This window comes from Dufourea novaeangliae, unplaced genomic scaffold (assembly GCF_001272555.1).
Source record: "Dufourea novaeangliae isolate 0120121106 unplaced genomic scaffold, ASM127255v1 scaffold53, whole genome shotgun sequence".
NCBI classification, from domain to species: Eukaryota; Metazoa; Arthropoda; class Insecta; order Hymenoptera; family Halictidae; genus Dufourea; species Dufourea novaeangliae.
Genome location: NW_015373925.1, coordinates 594,251 through 614,777, shown reverse-complemented (window position 1 = coordinate 614,777; position 20,527 = coordinate 594,251).

Here is a 20,527-nt window from a genome sequence, read left to right as displayed (position 1 = left end):
TAACAAGAAAAAGAAACAGAATAAACTGAAACTACCTCCCTGTTCTTTAATTTGTCCGAACGGTCCTTCGATTTCACGAACATTCCATGTTAACGTGACTCGATAATTACGCGAACAGCTAGAAACAGCAAGCGTACCCGATTCGAAGAAAGAGAAAGAAAGAAAAACAAACGTCTCTCGCAGAAATATTCCGGAATTAGCGCAGGATCTCGTTCCGCCGTTTACGGATACTCCGTGTCAAAACGAAACAATGCAAACCTCAGAAAGGAAGAAAAGAAAGAAAAAAAGAAACGGGGGGAAAAGAAGGAAGAACGAGGCGTCGTCGTATCGTTCCTGTTGTTCGCGCGTGTACGCTCCTTCGTAACGACATATTGAGCGGGCTTGCAATCGGTGGCACACCTGGTCGTCCACTGTCGGCCCCTCGCATAATAACGCAGACCGCGGCGCGCGTTCGAAGTAGAGCACATTCAGCATTATCTGCCGGCTGGTAATAAAATACCCTTCACCCATTTCCAACGGGAACTGGTATTCGTGTGTTTCCCCCTCCGGACGTGCAATCCGCGTTACAACCCCTCCGCGGGGATCCACGTCGTCCAACACGCGGTGCGCGCGCGCACGCGACACATTTCATGTAAACACGTATGCACAGCCGCCGCGTGTCTCTTCGGGTCTGCCAGCGTATCGCGCCTCCCCGCCTTAACGCGTTTGAATTCTCGTGAGAGCTGGGCTTTTCGCTTTCCCCCCCCCCCCCCTCCCTCAACCACCATTGAAATTAACTTTTGACTTCCGCATTTCACGGATAGAAGCTCCCTTTGATCGTTCACTGAATTTAAATTCCATTTCGACCGAATTTTGCTTACGCCGACCATCCACCTCCTCGTCCCTTTCGCACCGCGTCGTCTCCTTCACGCCGCGCCTCGTTCCTGGACTAATTACGCCCCGTCGAATTTTCCGGATTTTGAGGTTATGATCTAGAATTCGGGTTAGAGGTCCGTGGTCCCGGGTGGTGTTCGGCTGTGGAGTCCGATGGAGAGTTTGCGCGTCAAATGTACGCGGAATCGAGGAAATATTCTGTGAATTCTGGATATTGTGAGTTTTCGGGTTTTACGGGAATGGTGTCGTGACCTCGTCTTCTTAGATGTGTATTTATACAGGGTGATGAGAAAATGGGTTAATATTTTGTAGGGCAGACAGCATTCGCCAAATGATAAAAGAAAAGTCCTAATAATCATGGGTCGAGAAATTAATATTTTCGAAGTTACGAGCAATTTTTTGTTTCGGTTAAAGCGAGTTACTTTTTCACTACGAGAGTCATCGTACCGGATGGAGACAATGAAGAATATTGTAAAAAAAGACTATTAACAATTGTAGAAAACATTCTGTTACCAGGAAAAAATGAAATGATAAGGTAATTCATTGTTTCCATACGGTACGGCAGCTCCCGAAGCGAAAAAGTCTGTCGCTGTAACTGAAACAAAAAAATTGTTTGTAACTTTGAAAATATTAATTTTTCAATCCTTGTTTGTTAGGACTTTTTTCCGTCATTTGGCGAGTACTCGCTACCCTAGAATTTACGACGTCTTTTTTGATCACCCTATATAGGGTACGTCGTTTACATCAATCGCTTCGAAACCGTTGATAGTACCAAAGAATGTTTCGGATAAAGGTTCAATGGTTTTAAGGAGGAGTTAATTTGACGCGAGTATAGTTTTTTTCTTGCAGTTGGGCCCACAGAGGACACATGAAGGTTAAATTACTTTTGCAATTTTAATTTCAACATTGCGAAGTGGTTACCGTAATACGATGTTTAGCCTCTTGAAATTGACGTTCAACGTTAAATGTTAGATTTCACGCGTAATGCGGAGCGTAATTTTTAAAAGGAGGACGATTCTACGTAAAGAAATAAATCGATGATATAGAATAAAATTTTTTTAATTGCGTCTTCGTTTTCGAAAAAATCGACTTTAAAGTCTACTGTACATTTACAGAGGCTAGCGCGTCTGTCCATTGCATACCGTTTCTACTTATTACCACGACGAATCAGACGCGTTTTACATTAATTTGCAAAGTCAATTTTCTCGAAAACGAAGTCTTAAATGAAAAAATTTGATTCTATATTTTTGACTTTTTTCACGTAGAATCACCCTTAAAAAGAATGCCGAACTCCATCGATAAATGCATTAAAAATATATATGATTCCATTTAAGAAAACAAATTTGATCTTCTATGTCCTCTACGCGTCCACTTATAAAAAAGGAACATAAATCAAATTATTTCCTTGCTTGGTCGATTATACGCTACTCCCACCTTATAACCACAGCGCTCAGGACTGACACTCCAATGACAGAGTATAATTGACAAGATTTCGCGATCGTGTCACGATCAGTGGCAGATTGTTCGATTCTATCTCACCACGTCCACTGTCGTAAAGGTCCCGTTTACGTGCCCCTTCTTTACTTCAGCTGACACGTTGGAAATATCAAGGTTGGTCGGTAAGACAATACATATAATACAAATACCATAACGCAGTTCTCGGACTGAAATTCACCGTTCTAAAATTTACCCAAGCATTTCGAGTCGATTAACTATCGTACAAGTATCGTGCAAGTGTTTAACCCTTGGAAAGCAGACGTTGTTTTAGATGTTGTAATACATGGTGTTACCTGGATCCAAATGGGCCCCTAACCTTCTGTCTTTAGATGTGTTTTGGAACGAATTTCGTCAAACTATGCAGGTCTCCTTATAAAACGCTAATACAAACAACTTGTCGCCCGAGTTCTTAACTGTTCTAACTCCATTTTTCAAAAAAATGTAGTTAATCAATTTACATGCGTCTTATTGATCCAAACAATACAAATTCACCACAATATAAAGAAAATTCAAGCTAGAAAACAACAGATTTTCTTTTAAATTCTAACTCCGAAATTTTGAATGTTTTTTTTTCTTAACTCTTTGAAGCACAGGATTTTACAACAACAAAAATGACTAGTCGCACAGAAATTTTTTTCTATAAAATACCAAAAAGTAGTTTCACTTTAATTATTGTTTATTCTTAATACTTTCACGATTTAAAGGTGGTATGAATAATATTCCACCATGCAAGTTCAAGCCTTATAAACATAGGACATTTTTCATATCCCTATGCTTCGAAGAGTTAATGGTGGTATCTCCAAATACTAACAGCAATTCAAAATTTATGTTGACAATAAGATAAACTTGTGCTAAATACTGTAATAAATAGCCATTCGGTAAATCATATTATAGTGTATTTGATTATTTCACTACTTTCCTGTTTCTATAATCTTATACTTCGTAAACTTTAGACTCATTTTTCTCAGTTTAGAAACTAGTGAAGATAGAACATTTAAGACCTATAGCGACGAACTGTACCTTTTAATTTGTTTCTGTAAGCTGGCTTGGTGTGTGGAGTTTCAAAAATTCTGGATGGAAATAGACCCAGACTCCGCTGTCCAAGGGTTAATATTGGAATAATGACGTAAAACAGAATGTGAAAGAAATATTTAATATTCATTCAAGTTCCGCGGGACAAGATCGAAAGGGTTCTTGTGTACCATGCACACCTTTGACGCCCGTGGCGCCAGTCTATAATTATTGACAAGTCAGCGAAGCCGAAGTCCGTCCGCGAAAGTTCGTTACACGACGGTCATGTCCTACCCGTAGGCACTTCCTGTGCACACACACACACATACACACAAACATACATACACGCCTGGCGATGGGGCATCGCGCGAACGTTAATTATTATCGACAGTTTCGCAAAACGAACTCTCGCCTGTCGCCCTATCGGTCGTACACACGCATCAGGGAACGCTTTACCGGGGCTGGCTGCTTTGCCTGCGACGGTTAATTGCATCCAGCCCTCCGTTACCTGACGTGTACGAATACATAGGTGCACACGACCGCGAAGGTAACACGCCCGATCGATTCGAATCGCTCTTCGACTTCGACCCATTGACTTTCCCCGTCCTCGCATTCCTGTCCGCGTACCTACCCGATAATTACACGGACCACGCGAAAGAAAAATTCGTTGGATTTATCAATTTATTGCAGTGTTGAAATCCTTTTGATGTTCTGTTATTAATATACAGTCGCAAAGAGGATGCACTTCCCTTTTCATCTTCGATTTTACAACTTTCCTCTTTTCACTGATTCCGCTGCTCGATGAGGACGCAACACCCACAGAGACTTTCACGGGATTAAAAAGAAAACTGCTGAAGCCACTAGTGGTCACAGTGCTCTGTCGTGGTTAATTATTTAGCTACGGAATGAAAGTAGGCAGCGTTCAGGCGTGGATAATATATGACAGAGTCCAAGTGGTAAGAAATCCATTGGAAATTGTGTTAACACCTACGAGGACAAGGGATGCGATACTATTCACTTGGACGTCCCTGTCTGTTTTTCGAATAACGTGAACGTCACATGGAAGGAAAATGCTTCAGATTCATTGTTTATCTTGGGAAAATATTGGTATCTAAGCGGATTTGAAAAGGTACTCAATTAGGAAGATAATAATTACCAAAACAGTGCAGAAGCACAAAGACAGTTAAAAAGAAACAAGGCAATTATTATCGCTGCTGAGACAACACCACAACTGTTAATCGAGACTTTTCACTTAATTTTTCAAACGTGCCCATGGACCGATTGCTTCCCACTCACACACTCGTACAAACATACACTTTTAGACACATACCATAAACAAACTGTTTTACAAGTAACTAGACTGCTAGCGATTAACTCTTCAACAGTTTACAGTAATATCTCGATAAGTGCGACGTACCCAGATCCGCTTCGGTACATTCGGGGCAAGGCGAAAGATTTTCAGCCCCTCATTAATTTGTTTTTACCCGAAGCCGAGCCTCTGCTTAGCTTCTGATTACTCTGGTTTGATTGATTTTAAAGAGGAATCCCTCAGTCGAGGGAATAACGCAATTTCTCGTGTCGCATTCATCGAGGAATCACTGTGTATTGTATTTATTACATACTTGATTAGAAACCGAGGAATGTCAAAACTAAACTCTGTTATAAATAAAACACGGTAAAAACGGTTTATTCCACTATTATACTGAGTATACTGAGCGTATCCGAATAATTGTATTCTTATCGATCAATATCAGCTCATATTGAAATGATAGCGTAAACAACCTCCTGACGAGTTATTATTAAAGCTAGGTATACAGTATTTATGCACAAGATATAATGAAGTTAGGCTTTTCTTCCTATAATGTTAACTAAAAGTTACTAAAAATTGACTTCTAGCACAATGCTTCCAACAACTCAATTACCACTGTTAACGCAACACATCATAATACCAATTAATTCTACCATCCTCGATAAAAGTGTCTACCCTATTACATATTACCACTTTGTGTAACGTAATTCTTTTGTCATTTAACCCGTAATAACAGTCGTGCGGACTGTGAGACGTTCACGAGGTGCTAAGTCATTTATTTCACCCCACCCCATAATAGTACACGCTCATGCAACAATGTACCTTTTCGATAGTCAATATCACGGTAGCGAAGTCTAGGGACTAACTTTGAGCTTCTTACACTAACTTGAGGTTCTTATTCTATATAAAAAGTTTGTCGCAGTTTGTGAGACGCCAGATCTGTATTAACGTAATAATAATTGGATTGGCGAAATAGTTCTATTATTGCGTATTTTACAATGTAGGTATATATAATGAAAGTAATGCAGGGCCATCGAAAAGAGTAAGACTTGGTAACGAGGATTACGAAGAGGTATTGCAATTTTTACGGTAAAAATCGTTTCAAATGATTACATCATTCACGTGACAGGACCACGTGTACTTTACAGCATAATATTGTTGTACAATGTCATGGACTGAAGAATGCTGCAAGAAATATGTCATCAGACTCTGAAGCGGCCTGGAACCATTTTTAACCCCTTGCCTTACAACATTCAGTCAGACACGTGATAACGATTTCAAAGTGAATTTAGTAAACATATATATTATTCGTTTTCTTTGGGTCGACGAGAAAAATTGTTTCGCCGATGTTAATATTTAAGGTTTAAAATAAATGTAACATTTGCCAGAAGAATAGAATTCCTTTTGTATCTGGGAAAATATTAACGATAAAGTCATTCTTGAGAGTGAAGTCGTAGAAAAAATCGTATGGCAAGGGGTTAATGATAGAATCATTGAAATTATTTTGTGTATCGAGATTGTGCAGTGTAAAAACAGAGCAACAGAAACACTTCTAATGTTTTAGAAACTTCTAATATTTTTTTTATCTTATTACATTCTTGTGTTCACAACGTTTATATTATCTGCCGAATCTAATAAAATATGCAATTCTTTATTTTCAGAGATTTAAAAAAGATTGTACATATTTTCAAGAAGTCTGAACGCTGCTTAAGATTTATGAATATATAAACATAGTTAGCTCTAATTTAAAGTAATTCGCCGTAAAAGTATAATTATAATGCTTTTATATCACGGAAAAATTGGAAACAGAGTAAAAGAAGTCTTTATAGGGTGTTATTCAACACATTAACTCAGCGGTCTTCCAGACCGCCTGTCTGTGATTACGGATTAAATTAACACATTCATTTTTACAAACATCAGCTCATGTACATACATCGTAAATATTTACAGTATAATCTGTTGTGGCCCATCAAAGACTCACGTGACGTGAACGGAACGTCGAGCAAAAAAATGTCTGTGCGCGGAACACGTTAATTGAGCGGGTACTGCATTGAGCTATTATCGAGACAGGGAGCGAGAGGGACAAAGTGCATACACCAAGGGAGTGTACACCGTGTACAGAGCACAATATTCGAATTTCAACTCGTTAACGAATTCAACTAAGCGAACGTGATACGCGGATCAAGTTACCCGACAATTTACGCGTTCTACGTACCATATACAGATCGGCGCGGGACAAACTTTTATATCGGCCGAAAACGCGTTAATGAAGTGAAATGCGTGAACCGTCCGCGTGTCCATACCGGCGGAGAATCCTCGACTTCTGTTTATTTGCGCGAACACCAACAGCGCGCGCGCGACCGTGTGAAAACGGATACACGGTGCGCGATAGATCCGAGGAATCGCAAACAACGCGCGAGCTGCGAGCTTCCGTACACCGGCGATTACTATTTTGTTTTCTTTTTTTTTTCAACCCGCAGATACGATTTTCGTTGTTTACCCACGCTTGTAATTCATGATCTCGCCGCGTGTGAGGCTTCACCGGCGATATCAGTTATACAGAATGATACAAAAAAGGGTTCATAATTTCTAGGGTAGATAGTACTCGCCAGATGGTGGACAATTGTGTAGTGAATGAAGTAATGAAGAAGTGGTAGAATGGCTAAGGAGCGTAGTAAGAATAAGGAAAGAAAGAGACAAAGACAGAAGAGGGGAAATGTATACGAAAGAGTAGATAGGTGCAATAATGCAGATTGTTAGTAGGTAAGCCAGGATAGCAGGACTGATAGGATAGAAATGGATATGCGTTAAATATTAAGTCTTGTAATATAAGTGGATGTAGATTATAGAAGAATGTTGTGTGGAAGGAGGAGAGCGAACGATGGATGCACAGTTACTTGATTTAATAATAGGACACCATGGTACTTACGTAATTATTGCTCTATATACTCATTTAAAATGTGGTTGTCGAATTTTCTGGGCCGTGATAGTATGAAGCTCACATTCTAGTTTACAAATATGTCAAATTAATTACTTTATTTTTCATTATCCTGGACATAATAAATCATAAATGAAATAAGATCCAATATTGATGTCGAAAAAATATTCGGACACCTGTATATCTCGTGGCATATTCGCTTTAGAAGGTCAATTCGTAGACTCCTTAAGATTGTTTATAAACATCAAGTGCGTGTAGCAGCTCGGTCAGTTTCAGGTATTCAGTGTAAAGCGCCCTAGTGAATTACTTTTTTCAACAATTAGCTGTTTATAATTATAATTTATTTTTGAATAATCCTTGTGTATGACCGGTCCTTCCCGCCATTATTATACTTATGCGCAGTAGTATTGTTAAATTTAAGTAAGAGTACTGTTGCGGATATTATAAAAAGGTACAATCATGATGATCGCATTGGATCTATTCCTTAAAAAGGACGTCCACGTCTTCTTGATAGCCGTAATAAGCGTAAAATTATTCAAACAGTGAAAATCAATCGAGGATTAACTGCTCCTAATTTAAATGTTTTAAAAGAAGCTGACTATAATAGTAGAGTGGCTCGTAAAAAGCCATACATAAATGAAATCAATCGAAAGAAACGTATAGCATTCGCCAAAGAATTTATTTCTAAAACACAGCCGTGGTGGAATGATGTGATCATTACAGATGAAAGTCAGTTTCATATTTCTGGATTTAACAGACAAAAATTAGTGTGGCATAAACCGATTGAACAATTCCAAATAAATAATACCAAACCGACAGTGAAACATGGTGGCGGAGGCTTAATGGAATGGAGCTGTATTTCAACTGCCGGAGTAGGAGAGTTAGTATTTATTGGTGGAATTCTAGATAAAAACAAGTATTTGGACATATTAAAACAAAATTTAAGGAAAAGTGCAACGAATATGGATATACAAAACAGTTTTAAGTTCTATCAAGATAATGATCAGAAACATAAAGGAAGAATAGGTCAGGAATATTTATTATATAATTGTTCAAAAGTACTCCATCCTCCGCCATAGTCACCGGAATTAAATCCAATAGAGAATTTATAGGATTTTTTAGATCGTAACATTCGGACGACATCCATAAGAACAAAAGAGGAATTAGAAATACGACTAACAGAAGAGTGGAGACGTATTACTCAAAATTATTTACTGAAAATTATTTCAAATATGCCGACACGGTTGAAACATGTTATTAGACAAAAGGGACATTCAACAAAATATTAAAATTATTATAATTTTGTTCGAAAGTATTTATACATGGTGAAAAACGTTATATAATTATACGTGTCCGATTATTTTTTCGACATCAATATTTACGACAATAAGTTTCAAATCACCTCACGAGTCTCCCATTTCTGGATCCTTCAACATTTTTGTTACACCCTACATAGTACTCGCCAAATGATGAAAAGAAGTCCGATAAACATGGGTCGAAACATTAATATTTTCGAAGTTATAAACAATTTTGGGTTGCAGTTAAAGCGAGTGACCTTTTCGATTCGGGATAGATTTATCGTACCGTATGGAAACAATGAAGAAAATTGTGAAAAAGTGAATAAAATCCATGGAAAACTTTTTGTAACCAGGAAAAGAAGGAATGATAAGGTAATCCATACGGTACGATAGATCCCGAAGCGAGAAAGTCAGTTGTTTTAACCGAAAGAAAAAGTTGTTTATAACTTTGAAAATATTAATTTTCAGACCTGTGTTTATCAAGACTTTTTTTCATCATTTGGAGAGTACTACCTACTCCAAAAGTTATGAACTTTTTTTTTCTATCACTCTGTATAGTCACCTTATCTTAATTTCATTTTCCGTGTCGGGTGCCGCGGAACCACGTCTCGTAAACTTTTATTTATTTTTATGTATGCTTGACACAACCGACTCAGTTGTCGCAGTTCGATCGAGGAACGTCGTAAATTGTACAATGGAAGGGGCGACACGACTACGACGTATCGAAACGACGCAGCTCGAGTGGAATATGATAATGCTCGGATTCCTGAGCGAATTTCACTTTTTTTTATATTTTCCACGCGGACTGTCGTCGCCGCCGCGGCATGTGGAAACGTTTGCCCCTGAAAAAAAAGAAGAGAGAGCGCGCAGCTTGAAACGAAATGTGACCCGGTGTCGTTATCCCTTGTTAGTTATAACGAGCGGCAGTGACGCATGTTCGTTACACGATTACAAATTAGTCGCTTTGGAGGGAAAATAGCCCCCCCCCCCCCCCCATGGATACGTAAACGGGCATCAAACGAATCTGATGGCGACGAACCAATTGTTCACATGGTGAAATCTAAGTTTTAATACGTTATAATGTTGTTGTTTTTTTACGTAGATGGTGGAGAAAAGACTATAGTAATGACGGTTGTAAGTAACAAATACGACATAAAGTGGCTTCCAACAGTCTCCGGACAAACCGTAATATCAACATATTTATTTAAAAATATACAGGGTAGACCACGAAATGTGATCAACTTAGATTATTCTACTGTCATACACAGAACTATTTTTGTAAGATAACTATTTATAAGATTATTGTACCTGATAAATAGAACTAAGCAGTCATCTGTTAACCGTTTACGCGAGTGTATTACAGCTGACGATGATACCATTTTGAACATTGTTTTAATTAAGGTAAATTATATTTTCTAAATGTTTCTTTGGTTTAGAAGAAAAATAATTATAGTAATTCTTCGATTAATGCGACACGAACAACGGCGTTATTCCCACTGCAGGAGGGTCCCTACTGGAACCAATCAAAACAGAGTAAACAGAAGCTAAGTAGAAACTCAGCTTCAAGCAAAAAAATAAAATTATAAGGGGCCGAAGACCTTTCAGTCTTACCCCGAATGCTCCGAAGCGGACCCGAGTTCATCGTACTCATCGAGACATTACTGTCTTTGTTATAATGCTTGCCGAATTCGTCTCAGTATTCTGTAAAAGATGGGTGGCAAAAAATTATAGGTTTATCCAAAAAAAAAAACTGAAGATGACCTTGGAGAGTCTGAAGAAAAGGGGTCATAAAAAAATTGGTACAATCATTTTCAAGCTTTCCTTGAATCATGTACTAGCCAAAAAAAATCCAATCGAACAGCTAGCAGTAGAATAATCTAAGCTGCTCACATTTCGTGGGCCAGACTGTATGATACGAATAAACTCTTTTCAGATTTAGTGATATTAAACATTTTCTTGCATAAACTAATCTGTTTCTAACAACAATAATAGCCTTGACAAAAGTTATGACAAAGATATAATGAACTTACATTTTGGTCGGAAACTTTTGGCAGCCTCTATATTTTTACAGAATGATTCACAAGATACAATATATCACAAATAAAAGCTGTTTGAAAATGAATGAAATTTCAACATCATTTTTTAAGAGAACGGTTGAGTTCGGACCCATGATTCCTTTCAGACGTTTTATCCTCGCGATGAGTATAATATAATGCAACGATACAAAAATTTGACCTTCAAATTTAAGATTAAGGTGAATTTTTTGGCAAAGTTTTTACCTGTATCTCTGCGAAATTGAAGGTGTAGAATCCGGCTATAATAGCCGCGACATGTAATTTCTTGACACCCTGTACTACATTCATATACACCTGCAAGCAGGTGCTGCACCATTTCCATTTATTTTAACTCAATACATCAATAAACTGAAGCGAGTGGTAATTAATTTTTTGTATTAGAAAGGGATAAAAGCCTGACGTTTCGCTATGAGATTTGAGAACTGTCTTCCTCCCATCCGTATGTAGGAAGAATTGAAAATATGAATTATAAGTGTAGTCATTATATGATAGGTCTCTTTCTTCTCTGTAATTTCAATTGTGTTATATACGTTCTGATCGTGTAAGTTGATGTTGGAAGTGTTGATAATTCAAACGCAGATGCTTAGAGTGTCCATTGGTTACTCTGGTGACAAATGCTATGGGATGCGCGATTGATAGCAGTTAGCAAACAGTATGCATCAGGGTAACCGTACGATGATCGAACAAGATTCTCTGCAATTAGATTTCGCCGTAATGTACATAATACCCCGATACGAAATACACGCTTCTACCCCGTATTTTGTGCAACTGCTTAAATAAGCAATAAAAAACCGTAAAACCTCATTAAATGTAATTTGACGGATTTATCAACGGCAAATGTGCAAATTTTCATAATCTATTCTATAAAAATTAATCTCACGTAACAACAGATATGTTAAAAGTAAGACACAACTTTCATTAAATATTTATATTTTCCATAATCGTATAAAATACTCGATCTAATAATAAGACAATACTAAGTGAGAAAAGGAGACTTGTGTACAGAGTGTTCAAGAAAAGAATCTAAGACTTTGGGTGCTTATAAGACTCACCGAATCGGATAATAAAATGTCACAGTGAACATAGGTCCCAAAATCAATCCTTTCGAAGAAGCATACAAAATTAAGTTGTTAACTTTGTTACAGACGTTCCAGATGTCTTGCGTTCATTTGAACACAAAACTTAAAGTACACACCAACATATAATACCGCTCAAAAGTATTCGAACGCCTGGATTGATTTAAGAAAACACAAAGTCCAGATCACTTTCTATGCGTTACACTCCTTTCTTCATGATGATATTTCACACACTGCTCTTCGATATCTTTAATTTATTTGCAATATCAACGATCGAAAAGCCTTCACCACTAAAAACTCACACACCGCAGAACATTTTCAAATTGAAATCTCTGCAACTTTCAGCATTTTTGGCACGTTAGAGTGAATGTTGTTTCGTCAAGGGACGAACAAGGAATGATTAAGAAAAAGGTGAACTTCGTATTTATAAGACTTGTGGTAGGGACACGGTCCTAAAGAAACAATAACACGGAAAACAATTCTTTTGTAGGTACATTATCGTCAGCGAGTACGAAATTCACGGAAAAACCTAAACTATTCATAATAGTCGAAAGACGGTCTATTAGTGGCACATTAATATTCTGGTTTTATTATGCATTTGTGACGAGCAACTGACAAAAAAGAGGGACTCTGTTTCGTAAATAATACATATAATTGGCTAAGGGCCATACAATATATACCTGAGTCCAAATATTATCATAAACTCTGGAAGTCATATGGTTCGAATAATTCTGAGCGGTACTGCATATACATTTTCAAATATGTATTCCTTCCGTATCTTGTATCGCATGTCGTAATACAACCTTGAATTAATGTATTTCTAAACCAGTTTATCTGTTTACATTCAATGTCGCGACGTCCATTTACATTACCGAACGCTCGATGAGTACTATAAGCCCCTAATGTCTTAGACCCTATACATATTTGAACAGCCTGCATAAGTTATTTCTCAAACAGGCGGTCCAAGTTTCAAACAATGAAAGAAGTATTCAACCCAAGCCACAATCCCCAATAAAAACAAGTTAACAAATTGAATAAAGGAAAATAATTGTGCTTCAATAAGAAAACATTTCTTAATTAGTGTACAGGGTGTCCTACGTAAGTGTTGCCGCGTAATTTCAAAACTTTCCTGGAACTTCACAAAAAATTTTGTTAAACAAGAGTGGAATTATATTTAAGCGTGCATAACTTTCGTCAATCAGAATTCTTTTATCTGCATTTTTTCCGGAGAAATGGACGATCCCCCTTGTTTTTTAAATGAAACTAGAATTTTTTAAATATTCTTCATTAGAGCGGATCGTGACAAATCCAACGACTATAAATAAGTTACGAAAAGCACAAATAACGTAAAAAAAGTTGTGTTACGTAAAAATGTGTTACGTTGTGGTATATCAAGGCATTCAGTTCAGAAACAATGGAACGCTCAAGGTACAAATGTACCGCAATGTTGCATGACTTTTATTGACTATTTACACGTCATTCATGTGTTTTTGATAATATATTTCTAGTCATAGGATTTCTCATAATTTGTTCTACTAAAAAATACTAAAAGAATGCTGTAGTTTCATTTAACCCTTTCAGATCTGATTGTCACATTTGTGTACATGAAATTTCTTTCAATTTCACACAAAGCCTTAGGTACAGTGTGTTGCACACCATATTTTTCTAATAAATTTGATTCTTTCATGTTCTAAATGTTTTCAGTTGGTCTAGTGAATTCAAAATTGAATAACAAACCACTTAAAAAACAAATTGTTTAAACAAAACATCATCTAACAAGTCTACTGAGTTAACATGTGTAGTCAAATATGTTTTTTACTTTTAAAAGAAAATTCAGGACTGAAAGAGTTAAAAAACAAAAGGCAACATGCATTTTACCGAAGAAAATGTAGATAATCAATCTCTGATTCACGAAAATTGTGCACACTTAAATATAGTTCAACTGTTGTCTAACACAATTCTTCGTGAAGTTGAAAGAAAGTCCTGAAATTTCGTGGCAACACTTACGTGGGACACCCTCTCTATCGTATCTTTCCATTCCTACGGCAAGCAGACTGTGATCCTCTAGTCTATTTATTTTAAAAACGTTACGTGTAACAATTGTCTTTCAAGCCCAATTTATTCGATTCGAGCGATGCCTAGAAACGGAACATTTAACAACGATAGAGTTCTCCCGCCACAGTATTATCCACTGTTCCATTAATAACGAGCACCGAACGGGGAACGCCAACTCCGGCGAGATCCCACAGGCAAACCAAGCGAGTCAAGTGGCTAGAAAAGCTCTGGGGTCAACTATCCCGGCGTCGTACAGCATTTACAGGATGGAATCTGGCGAGGCGACCGCCTCCGCGCATACTAAACGCCCAGCGTCGAATGAAAACGCAATATTCCTTTTCAAATTCGAGCCGCCGCCGCAAGGAGAAATTCCTTCCTTTCTTTTTTTTTCTTTTGCAGCGGACGAATGGAAATGTTATTACAGTCGCCGCGGGCTTTGAGCGTTTCTCTTGCACGGGGTGCATTTAGAGCGCAGCCAATGGTCTGTGGAAAATGTCGACGGTACGCCCTGCCAGTTGCACGTGCGCTCGGTGATTAGATTAACACGAATGCGACTCTCTTTCCACCTGCCTCCGTCCCGTTTCTTCAACCTTCGCCTTCGCCTGCCCCTTTATTATTGTTTCCCCTATTTCTCTCTCTTTCTCTCTTTTATTCTTCCTCCTTCCCCCTTTCCCTATCACGTAAGTCAGAAAGGATAATGTTAAACCCTTCCATTCCCAAATTATTTACAAATTACCGAACAAATATTTTGTTGTATTTTTATGTACATTAAATGACATATAAATGATTCACAAGAATATTTTAATATTTGGAAACAGTCTCATGTCATTTTGCGTTCGTCGCCATTTGACAACCTTGTTTACTGTTATCATAGTTATACATATATAATAATTCTGATTATATTGTTATTATTCATAATAAAACCCAATTTTTCTTATTTTTCGTCAATAAACCTTCTTGACATTAAGGGTGCCCTAAAATAGGTGTGAGTCCTTGAATGGGTTGATTCCTGGGGTGATTTGAAACAAACTTTTTTCTTAGCGAAAAATTTCTCCGAGGCATTGTTAACGAGATATTAACGAAAAACCCCGACCAATCAGAACGCGAGTCTATCGCTTGAGCTCCCGCAGTAGCGCGTAGCCAATGTCTCCGCTAGAGCTCAGCCGGCAGACTAGCGCTCTGATTGGTCGAAGTTTTTCGGTAATATCTCGTTAACAAAGCCTCTGAGAATTTTTTCGGTAAAGAAATTTTGTTCCAAATCACCCAAGGAATGACTTCTTTCAAAGACTTACAACTATTTTGGGACGCCCTGTACATGAAAGAAATTACAGTTTTGTAAGTGCTGTTGTATTTGTAACATTGCTCAATGCTCGAATTCTCAAATGAATGAACGAAATCTTCAATGGAATAATGTCTTATTTTACAGATAAGATGATACACAAAACTAGAAGAAACTATGATACACTCACAGATATGAAAAAATACGTGATACTGATATTTTATTTCGTAGTTTAGAATACGTTTACCGGCAGTGTGGACTAGTGATGGGACTGATATGATACATATTCCTGATACTCAAAGAATTCGATACTTAAATAGGTCACTGGGAAGAAGCGAAAGGCGTCGAAATCTGAGAAAATCGATAATAATATTCAATACTGATGCCTTTTAGACCGATACCAATGAACATCAATTTTATAGCAACCGAGTAGATATCGATACTATGAATAATGGAATCGACTTTTTCAAGTACCTTGAAAATACAAGAATTCCTAATCCGTTTATATGGTATTGGTACATGTCAATACTTTCGTGAAGTATCAAATGTAATTGTACATTGATCGTTGCAGCATTAAATCGATACCCATACCTTTTAGATCCCCACATTTGAATATTTTACGCTAACTTTTTTTGTGTATAAATTGACGACTCTGCTTCTCGCTATTCGTCAATTTTTACTTGAGATTACGTCTTTATAGTTTCTTCGTGATTTTATTTCTCGTGTCTGAGATTTTAACAAATAAGGTAAATGGGCTAGCAATGGATCCCCTCCGGTGTTAATATAGACTTTCACGACGTTGCATTTATTGCAGTTGACTGTCAAAAATGATAAGTTCTAAAATTTGACGAGTCATCCGATTCTGGCGATGAAATCGGAATTTATACTGCAAGAAACCGTGTCGGAGTCAGAAGATGCATAACATTGAAAAGTACTTGATAAAACTGTTTAACACTAGAACTACCAAAGCAGTCAAAATGACTGGTTAGTAGAATAATCTAACGATGATTAAAATGTTACCACAATATACTTTCTCAGATCTTTGAGTAGTTCATTATAATATGAAAATGAAGAAAATGATTAATTCAAGAATTTGAATATATTTAAAAGGTTCTCGTGATTACAGATCCGACGGAAATAAATATACGTTCATCGTCGGTAGTTCTAGTGTTAATACAGATCTCAGTGTTGTTATAAATATTTTAAGTACGTCTAGAAAGCTTTTTAGAAAATTCCGTGGGAGACTCTAGTGATCCCCATTCGGTCTTCGTACAGGTTTGCGGAGCTTCGGTATCTAAGGGATATTTTCGTAAAAGTTTCAACCAGTTTCCGATATATTCGTAGAAGTATCAATTCTTCTTCATGCATATATCTTTGATATTACTCGATACCAGATAAAAATTTTCCGTCATTTATCGACAGCATTGGTGTAGTATCAGTCCCAACACAAGTGTGGACACTTTCGCGAGCAGCGAGCGGCTTGCACCGAACTCGTCAGCGAACACCGAACATTGTTCCCTCAGGAGGCCGTACATCAAAGAGCCTGTTCGCGAGTTCAGAACGTGTGTGTGGACACGCTGTAACCCGTTATTGGCGAGTTGTCGATCACTTCGTTGGCAAGCTGCAGTTTGTATTCGATCTGCGACTGATGAGCATCATCTATGCAGTGGGACAATTCGAAAATTACACTATGTTAATTGAATTATACCGTGATCCTCCATAGCTGTCGCATGCGAAATACAAATTCTATAATAAAATGAAAAAAAAAATAATTATAGCATGGAGGAATATAGCGTAGCAATGTGAACGTAAGACAAATGTTTACAGACGAATTATTTAGTGTAATTGATTTCTACAATAATCAAATTCATTTTTCCAAGAAAATATAATTATATTATGCATAATTAAACTCTCTTCCACATTTTAACAGAGCGCCAACTTGCCCTTTACTTTGGAGCAACTAGACCCGTCTCAGGGCACTTTCGTACAAGACGTCTCAACATTCACAAAGACTTTTTTCAAAACCACGGTTTCAGTTTAATTATACAGAGTGCCTCTGGTCGGGTAGTATAACAGGACAGAAGGTGAGTCTATAAGCAAAGTAAATCGAAAAGAAAGAATAAATTCTTTTGTTTAAGTTTTCGTTTTCGAGGTAATTTGGTTTGCAAAAATTCACCTAAATCACATATATTTGCGCTTTCAATAAGTGGAAACGACCTGCAATGTACAGTTACGTGAGTCCAGTCCAAATCTTCAATTTCGATTATGTCGAAAATGAAGCATCACCTGGAAAAATATTATTCTTTTTTTCGACTCATTTTTTCTTCTAGAATTCTCTCCTATGCGATTGTACAACCCGATCTGGGACACCCTGTATAAGGTAATAGTCATCGGTGAAGAAAAGTACAGTAAATTATCGATAAATGTTCGAAAGCTCCTCGACACGGAGCATTAAATATTCCATAAACTAATGGGCATATACGGCTGAAACAAATATCATTAGCTTCAAAATTCCAAGCTCCATCACTGTGCTAAACCTCATTAAAAAGTCAGCGTTACACCTGGGGACTTCTCCTTGTCAGTGCCGAGGAGCCATCGAACACTAATCGAGGATTTACTGAATATACTTTAACTGGATGTCATTAATGGTATTGAATATGGAATACAAAACAGAAATAAAAAGTAAAAAGCAGAAAAATATAACAACTAGCCCCCCTCCCCTCCCGCACCCTGGTCAACCCGACTAGCGTGGCGCACGCGAAGTACACGCAACCCCAATAGCAAGTGGAATCGAGCGGTCGCGGCTCCAAACCCGCCTAATATCACGGAACGTCACGGAAATGGCTATGTTACAGTTTTTTAGTCGGCTCGAGAAGAAACAATTAGAGAGAAATTTGTGAATAGACACGACGCGTCTGGTTAGCACGAGTGCCGATAAACAAGCCGAGCCTGCCGGCGAATGGGAGAAAAACGACGGACCATTGTATACGCTCCGGACGCAGCCTGAAATTGTTGATATTGTTGAAAATGTTTCCTTGAAACACGCGATATATTGGGTAGGCGAAAAAATTCGTGCGGTCTGTTACATAAATCAAAACGTTTGTGGGATTTTTGACGATAATTTTCTTCAGACGCTCTGAAACGCAACTAACTATAGTTCAAATCTTGAAAGAACATGGTTATTCGATAGGTAGCATTTAACCGTACATTGTAACCGAAAATGTTTGAAGATCGGGTTTCTTTTATAATTTCAGCATGATTTTAACCCTTCGAGACCTCCCTGGCTCTTTATGACACAAGCGAAACTTCGCGCTCAAATATCTCCGAAACAAAGGGATTGCTGTTAAAAAAAAACTTTTATCATTTGACTTTAAAAATTATTAGAACATCCAGTAGAGACCTTGGGAAGTATTCCTGAATTTCTTCAGATTTTTTTACGCCTATAATATAAAAAGATATAACCAGAAAGGCTTATTACTTATTGTTAGGTTTACCTTACATTCGTCACTATGTAATACTTTGAGCTACTTTTCTTTGTTAAACAGATTATAACTTCGTATGCAGAGTATGTTTTTTCGTCACGTTCACTTGACAAGTTTATAGTAACTGAAAGATCCTACATGTACGTATTTAAGATAATACGTACACAACCTAAATAAGCGATGATGGAATTCCATTTTCCTAAATTCAGTTCTTAGAGAAATTGTATTACTCTAATATTATTCGTACTTTTCATGAATCATTTTGTATAATACGGAATATCAGACAGTGGCTTTTCGTTCAGAACTCCCGGTCGGAATCAATAATCAGCATTTACCGAGGTAATAGCAGTTACTATAATAGCAGAAAAATGTTTCTTTTGTTTGTGTAGATATCAAATTACAATATCAATATTTTTACACTGGATACTCTTTAATTAACAATTATCCACTAAGAATACACAAACGAATTAATCTTAGTTTATGTAATCATAAGAAAATACAGTTTGTCGCGTCGCGTATACAGTTTTCAGAAATACCGTTATGGTCATTTTACTGTAATTAGGTTTTCTAACAGCTGCTAAGACCGAGGGTAGGATTTGCTACGTGATTTTTTCTTTAATTTCGAAACTGCGAAACTCTGGCTTCCTTTAATTACTTTACGACCCTTTATGCATCGAGTCAGGCAAAGAGTGTTCGCCATGTGGGCGAATATTACCTGTGTCGGAAGTCCGGTCTCCGTGCGGATCGGCATTACCCTGGCGTCGAGTATAATAGAAAAAGACTTTCCACAAATCACAAGGCTTGTAGCTTGTTTTAGCGAATAAGAATATGAAAATGTTCACTGCGCTTCCCACCTACGTGTCAACACACCACCAGCGCCGTTCACAAATACACATCAGCTCCGATAGTCATAGAGATGCTTGTATCTATTTATTATACAGTACCTTACAACCAGTGTGCAGACTTGTTGATTATTTCATAAATAAATTTATACAATCCACTTACATCATTGCGTTTTAATACACTCAAACATCATTAACCCGACGTTTGAGATACGCGGAAGAGTTCGACAATTAAGTTGGAACAGCCGCGTACGGTACACAGTTAAAATGGTAAAATCGCCAATTCTCGCAAGTGCATCCAATAATTTGATCACGTATTGTAATAGCATACGGTCGCTTTCCTTATGGCGAAGAAAACAATGGAACAGCAGCGAGCTTATAGTGAGAACAGGAGATATCTCATTGCCAAATCTTTTCAGAAATACCGCCACGTTGGTGGATGCAAGATATTCGATAAGACAGGAAACAGGGAGTAGAATTTGCAATGGCAGTGTCGTTTCGCGTGTCGCTTCGTAAGCACTTCTGCGTGAGAATCCGAAGTGTTCGCGTGCGTAACGAAATATCTAGCGGAGTTGTACGTCTCGAAGCGTTATTCAGAGGTTTCCGATGGAAAGAGAAAAAATGAAAAGTTTCATCTGAAACGATTTTTGCTTGAAGACTTCCCAGAAACTAGAAACTTACTGTTGCGCCGGTTCATTCTGCAGGGTGTCCACAGAAATCAGAACTACAATTACAATTCAGATTAAGATAGTTACATTTCTAACATAGAAAATAAGAACCACGATAAAATTC